Below are 7,897 nucleotides of genomic sequence, written 5' to 3'. Positions count from 1 at the left end.
GCAGGTCCCTAACCACATTAGTAAGGCCTGTCTCTGACCGGGACCACCCGTGGAAATCGCGAAGTTGGTCTTCGCTGAATGCAGGCAGCGAGTGTGCCAGAACGCCCAGGGCACTCTCGAGGCGGCCCGTCACAGATGGTCGAGTCGTCACCAGCAGCTTTCCCCGGCGTGGAGCTAACTCCTGCAGAGCCTGTAAGCACTTGTCCCCGTAATCCGGGCAGATCTCATCGAAGCCGTCCACCATGCAGATGATACGGGGATACTCCAGCAGGCAGTGCTGAAGAAGTGAGCGTTCCAGTACGCCCAGGTTTCCCTCGTTGTACACCACTCCAAACAAGATATTCTTACTGGCTTCGACTCCGCTGTGACAACTGTCAAAGACTTTCGAATACTTCAATAAATCGATTCTCAAGATCCACCATGAAGGATACTGGCGTTTTAGCTGGCTGGCCATATCCAGCAACATAGTAGATTTCCCTACACCTGGTTTCCCTTCAACTACATCTTCATTTCTCAAGCCATTCACAGTTTGCAATAGGCTTCTCGATTCCTCTTCAATGTACGGTCGAATTTTCGCACTACCTCTATGCAGGAACAGAATTTCCCATCCGTCATTTACATAACTTAAAACATACACAAGTATGTCTGTATGTTTACTGCATATCATGTGAACTGCAGAACGATCGATGTTGTTAGCAACGACAAGGAGAGGCCAAACTACGTACAAAGCACTGAGGTAATTATCAAGCTCTTCAAAGTTGACAGTATTCTCCACAACTGAACTGTTGGTCAAGAGCCTGTAGGACATTTCATCTGTGATGCACACATCCTTGTCTCCAAGGCACGAGAAAAATTCTTCCCTGACACGCATCCGAAATGTGAGCTGTCTGGAAATGTGTTTCACCGGTAGTGAGTCCAAGTCTTGTCCCATCCTCACAGGGTCTGACAGCTGTGATAGAGCAACTAATGCTTCAGGTTTCCCATCCAGCATCGCCTTAAGACTTGTAGCGTCACAGAGATCTTCCAGGCAGCATACATGTTGTTCACTATTCAGTTTGATGGTGACATCTATGAGCTCCTTCCAGCTGTCTTCACAAATATCGCCTGATTTGCACGTATCCAGAAACGAGTCATACCCCTTGTATGATATTATGACCAGGCGGCGCTTGGGTCCAACCAGTTGCCCCATGCGAAGTAGAGTGTCGTAGCTGTGTTCCGCATCATCAACAAGAACCTGCAAGAAAATGGGTAGTATGATACATCTGCTCTTGTTACCAATTTGGTTTCTTCTAGAACCTGATTGGTTAAAATAATATTGTATAACATCTCAACACTATATGTATCTGAGTGGTGTTTACTCCATTGGACATGTCTGACAGGACATCACTCGTGATTATACAGCTGGTACATACGTGTAAACATCAAACGTAGGAAGGGGAAAGAGAAGGAAAGAGAAAGGTTGAGTTGGAAAGCATTCCGGCTACCTGCACAGCGCATTGTGGTAATGCAATGGCTAAAGTTGAAATTTTGTACCAGATCAGGACTCGAACCCGGATTTGCCACTTCTCGTAAGCCGTTGCCTTAGTACTCCGAGATCCACAGTGTCAACAGTGTGCTGAGAATGCCAAATTTCAGGCATTAGCTCTCACAAAGGCAACGTAGTGGCCGATGGCCTTCGCTTAACGACCGAGAGTAGTGGGCTTTGTGTAAGGTTGTCAGTGCTGACAGACAAGCAACACTGCGCGAAATAACGACAGAAATCAATGAGAGACGTACGACGAATGTATCCGTAAGGACATTGCCATGAAACTGGCGTTAATGGGCTGTGGCAGCAGATCCTGTAACGGAGCATGCTGCTCTCTGTTGGATCTTCTCTATCTCCTCTATCAACCCCACCTGGTACGGATCCCACACTGGTGAGCAATATTCAAGCAGTGGGCGAAAAAGTGTACTGTAACCTACTTCCTTTGTTTTCGGATTACATTTCCTTAGGATTCTTCCAATGAATCTCAGTCTGGCACCCGCTTTACCGACGATCAACTTTATATGGTCATTCCATTTTAAATCACTCCTAAAGCGTACTCCCAGATAATTTATGGAATTAACTGCTTCCAGTTGCTGACCTGCTATATTGTAGCTAAATGATAAAGTATCTTTCTTTCTATGTATTCGCAGCACATTACACTTGTCTACGTTGAGATTCAATTGTCATTCCCTGCACCATGTATCAATTCGTTGCAGATCCTCCTGCATTTCAGTACAATTTTCCATTGTTACAACCTCTCGATATACTACAGCATCATCCGCAAAAAGCCTCAGTGAACTTCCGATGTTATCCACAAGGTCATTTATCCATACTGTGAATAGCAACGGTCCTATGACACTCCCCTGCGGCACACCTGAAATCACTCTTACTTCGGAAGACTTCTCTCCATTGAGAATGACATGCTGTGTTCTGTTATCTAGGAACTTTTCAATCCAATCACACAATTGGTCTGATAGTCCATATGCTCTTACTTTGTTCATTAAAAGACTGTGGGGAACTGTATCGAACGCCTTGCGGAAGTCAAGAAACACAGCATTTACATGGGAATCCGTGTCTATGGCCCTCTGAGTCTCGTGGACGAATAGCTCGAGCTGGATTTCACACGGTCGTCTTTTTCGAAACCCATGCTGACTCCTACAGAGTAGATTTCTAATCTCCAGAAAAGTTATTTTATTCGAACATAATATGTCTTCCAAAATTCTACAACCGATCGATGTTAGAGATATAGGTCTATAGTTCTGCACATCTGTTCGACGTGCCTTCTTGAAAACGGAGATGACCTGTGCCATTTTCCAATCCTTTTGAAAGGGTCCGTTCTTTAGGTCGAACGTTTCCTTCTTGATGTTGTGTTCAGCCATGGTCCACGCTCTGCTGCCAACATCGTTGAATAATGGCATCGCTCCTCTTCAAATACAGAGCGATTCGCTGTCCACCCCAGCTGACTTCTTTGAGCCCATCCACATGTGCCCTCTCAAATTCTGAATTCTAACATCTGCATACTTTGTCCATGCACCTGTCTGCGAGGCATAGTTCCTGTCGAACTGAATATTCGGAATCCCATTCACGAAGACTTTATGCCCCGATATCTACGTATTTACTATCCTTTGCCAGCTGCATGGTGTAACTGCAGTGCAGCATCACACTTTCATCCATCGGCCGCTAGTGTTTACGAGTTTGCATTTACCGTCGATACATGTATGAATATCAACTTGTGACCAGTATTTTTTTTTAGTTTCGCCACCTCTCTTTCAAGGCGCGCCCTCTTCTGCTCCACATTTTGTACACTCATGAGCTGTCGAATAAAGGATGTGAGAATGAGGCCACTATCTACGTAGTGTGCTCTTGCTTCAATTCTGATAGATGTCCAATGGGATGTCTAGCGCTACATAAAGACAGAGTTCGCGAAAACAATAGAAGAAGCTGTATTGACAGTTAAAGTTTTGGGGAAGATTGAGTTTACTCCACTCTGAAGTCTCATACTGTAGGTGCGGACGATTGGGGCACATGCAGAGATGATGTAGCACTCCCTGATGTAATAGATGTGGGGGATTCCGGAACAACTGAGCCTGATTGAGGGGAACGGCACTTGTGTGGGAGGAGGGGAAAGGGTAGGTAAGGGCTGGAAGCAGAAACGGAAGCTGGGCCACCCTGGTCTCTGTCCAGTGCTCCCAGTTAGTAAAACATGTGACGACTAATGTGCATGAAAGAAGTAGAACTGTGTATGACTGGACAGGTAAAGGGTGAGTTGAGAATACTTTTTACTGGATATGGGATCACAGGTATCTGTAATCTGTCGTGGGTTGCTCAGGCTTAAGATTATGAACCCATCAAGATGCGAGATATGTAAAGTGTTTGGATGTAGAATAAGTACACCGTGCTCTGCTATGGGCAGATTTAGCGATTAACTGGAACAGCTTCCACACATGTACTTACTTGTTCTCGCAGTAGATTTGCTAGTACCATACTGCAAAATCGGCTCCAAATCTTCAGCCAAAGTTGTCTTTCTTTTCCCTCGGGGAGAGAGGAGCGGGATAAGTTGGAAAATTCTTACTCCACTCCAGTGAATAAATTATTCTACCACGCTTTGCTGGTAACGGTCGAGTTTTTTCCGCAGTGCGGTGTCATAGCCTGGTTTCCGGTGGCAGGCATTAAGAGACTACCGCTTCCTCCAATGCCTCCCCCTCCTCTACTTTCAAACTGGTAATCGGGGTAACATGTCAAAGATTTTCGCCGTCTTGTGAGCAATGTCAATACTGGCAGGAGCATAAACCGTGAATCAACACTTAGGGCATCCTTCGATGCAGGAAAGATTCCCTCAGTTTCCTTCAGTTCCATATTCTCTGACAGGGCTCTGCAAGAATAATGGGTTCGCTGACAATTTGGCGATGCAAGCCATCTGGAGCATCTTCCCCCTTCCCTGCGGAGTGTTACTTGGGAGACCGGCCTTGGAGCACCATGTTGGATTTCCCAGGCCTGTGGGGTGTCGGTTGTGACAGGATACACTTAGGATGGACAGAACCAAATTCTGGTGGCTAACGGAAACCGCCCCAAATGATCATGCAAATTAATTGAAAACAAGGATAAAAAAATGAAATGAACGTGTGGTATTGATGGCTGGGAGGCCTGATCCGAGGAAGTTCAGCCACTGAGTTGCAAGTCTTATTTCAGGTGATGCCACATTGGGCGAGTTGCATGTCGGTGACGATGAGATGATGATGAGCACCACACAACGCCCAGTCCACGAGTGGTGGAAATCTGCAACCCAGCCAGGAAAGGTACCTGGGCCTGATGTATTTTACCACTCAACTAAGCAGGCGGACTGGAAACAAGGATACTGTCGCGCAACGGGAAACGCCTTATTCAAATATTAATAGGGGTAACCCAATTACACATGAAATAAATGGTTACTACATCGCTCGCATCGATATATTAATGGTCGGAGGGATCTTTTCGCTATGAATGGAAACAAATGGACACTGTAACAATTAGATTTATTGACTTCGAACATGAAAATTACCCGTTGACATCTTAAAAGAACCAGGAACAGTCGCATAAGGGAACAGAACTCAGAGTATAACTTCAGCTCAGGTGGGCGGGGAGTATAAAACACTGTTATGTTAATACCTCACCGACACAGTCAGTGACTGCGTGAATTGTTAATTAACTAAACTAAAATCCGCCCGAACAGGTCATGTAGGTCCAACGGTACCGACCGGCCGCAGTGTCATCCTCAATACACAGGTGTCAATGGAGATGGATATTAAGGGGCATCTGGTCAGCACGCCGTTCTCTCGGCCGTATGTCAGTTTACGAGACCGGAGCCGCTACTTCTCTATCAAGTAGCTCCTCAGTTTGTCTCACAAGGGCTGAGTGCACCCCGCTTGCCAACAGCGCTCGGCAGACCAGATGGTCACCCATCCTAGTGCTATCCCAGACCGACAGCGCTTAACTTCGGTGATCTGACGGGAACCGATGTTGCCACTGCGGCAAGACCGTTGGCTGATTTCGATGAAGAGTAATAAAAACACAAGATGGACACCCAGAACTGGTGTATACCTCAGGTTGGTGTATGGTGAAAAATAGTGGAAACTGGGTAGGGTCACTTCTGAGTGTCGGCTTTCACAGAAAGAGACCATGCCAGGAAAATTTATTTCTACTTGATACCGTTTCAAGATCTACATGAAACTACCAGAGGTTTGGCTACCGACAGAGGCTGCTTTTGTCAGCGTAACTACTTGTCATACTCTGTTGCAGCCCTATCTACGTTGCAAGGTTCGTGGCTAACCAGTTGCCTCGTGACTGGGGGCTCTTGAAGCCCCACTTATTGACAGCATGATGTGTGTCGCAGAGGGAGGAGATCAGCTCAGTCACGGTGCTATGTGTGCCGGCGCTGATGACCGCGCAATTGAGCGCCCCACAAACCAAATATCATCATCATCATCACCACCATGTGTGCTCTCCAGAGCCTTTGTTTTTGCGGCATTTACGATAACCTGTGCTCAAATTTTCTGGCGTGGCAAATCAGTTAAACATTGTTTCAACTATTGTGGACATAACCAGCACCCGCCAGCTGTGTCAGATGGAGTACCTGACATCCCGAACTGGGACTGATAAGATACACTCTCATGAGAAGACGAAACGCCAGATGAGTCGGAAGTGGAAGACAGTTAAATAGCTAGTGTTAACTGCCGTAAGTACTGCTTCAATCCAGCGCCGAACTAGACTGTTTGCCAGCATGCACTGAGTGACAAAAAAGGTTAGGGAACTGGGAGGAATATACACTATTGGTCATTAAAATTGCTACACCACGAAGATGACGTGCTACAGACGCGAAATTTAACCGACAGGAAGAAGGTGTTGTGATATGCAAATGATTAGCTTTTCAGAGCATTCACACAAGGTTGGCGCCGGTGGCGACACCTACAACGTGCTGACATGAGGAAAGTTTCCAACCGATTTCTCATACACAAACAGCAGTTGAACGGCGTTGCCTGGTGAAACGTTGTTGTGATGCCTCGTGTAAGGAGGAGAAATGCGTACCATCACGTTTCCGACTTTGATAAAGGTCGGATTGTAGCCTATCGCGATTGCGGTTTATCGTATCGCGACATTGCTGCTCGCGTTGGTCGACATCCAATGACTGTTAGCAGAATATGGAATCGGTGGGTTCAGGAGGGTAATACGGAACGCCGTGCTGGATTCCAACAGCCTCGTATCACTAGCAGTCAAAATGACAGGCATCTTATCCACATGGCTGTAACGGATCGTGCAGCCACGTCTCGATCCCTGAGTCGTTTGCAAGACAACAACCATCTGCCGAACAGTTCGATGACGTTTGCAGCAGCATGGACTATCAGCTCGGAGACCATAGCTGCGGTTACCCTTGACGCTGCATCACAGACAGGAGCGCCTGCGATGGTGTACTCAACGATGAACCTGGGTGCACGAATGGCATAACGTCCTTTTTTCGGATGAATCCAGGTTCTGTTTACAGCATCATGATGGTCGCATCCGTGTTTGGTGACATCGCGGTGAACGCACATTGGAAGCGTGTATTCGTCATCGCCATACTGGCGTATCACCCGGCGTGATGGTATGGGGTGTCATTGGTTACACGTCTCGGTGACCTCTTGTTCGCATTGACGGCACTTTGAACAGTGGATGTTACATTTCAGATGTGTTACGACCCGTGGCTCTACCCTTAATTCGATCCCTGTGAAATCCTACATTTCAGCAGGATAATGCACGACCGTGTGTTGCAGGTCCTGTGCGAACCTTTCTGGATACAGTAAATGTTCGACTGCTGCCCTGGCACATTCTCCAGATCTCTCACCAACTGAAAACGCCTGGTCAATGCTAGCTGAGCAACTGGCTCGTCACAACACGCCAGTCACTACTCTTGATGAACAGTGGTATCGTGTTGAAGCTGCATGGGCAGCTGTACCTGTACACGCCATCCAAGCTCTGTTTGACTCAATGCCCAGGCATATCAAGGCCGTTATTACAGGCAGAGGTGGTTGTTCTGGGTACTGATTTCTCAGGATCTATGCACCTAAATTGCGTGAAAATGTAATCACAAATCAGTTCTAGTGTAATATATTTGTCCAATGAGTATCTATTTATCACCTGCATTTCTTCTTGGTGTAGCAATTTTAATGGCCTGTAGTGTATTTATATATTGGTAACATCAGCAATACACTATGGCTTAGGATTGGAGTGATCTCGTACAGCTATAGCACCCATCAGACTGCAGTAGGGCTATAACCATATGCAGGATTTGTCGCTTGTGTTAGCTGAAAGTGAGAGAAAAGTGAATAAGTTATGTCGCTGTTTCAGTGTACCAATTTAGCA

General features: G+C 46.5%; 1 pseudogene; it reads right to left on the bottom strand.

Annotated features, from left to right (window-relative positions):
- Positions 1 to 5,428: 5,428 nt before the first annotated feature.
- On the bottom strand, positions 5,429 to 5,546 carry LOC126425629 (5S ribosomal RNA; annotated as a pseudogene).
- Between the last annotated feature and the right edge of the window lie 2,351 nt (positions 5,547 to 7,897).

The sequence above is a fragment of the Schistocerca serialis genome, chromosome 10 (genome assembly GCF_023864345.2).
Source record: "Schistocerca serialis cubense isolate TAMUIC-IGC-003099 chromosome 10, iqSchSeri2.2, whole genome shotgun sequence".
NCBI classification, from domain to species: domain Eukaryota; kingdom Metazoa; phylum Arthropoda; class Insecta; order Orthoptera; family Acrididae; genus Schistocerca; species Schistocerca serialis.
The sequence above is the reverse complement of the archived record's forward strand: the minus strand, read 5'-3'. Positions and strand labels throughout refer to the sequence as shown.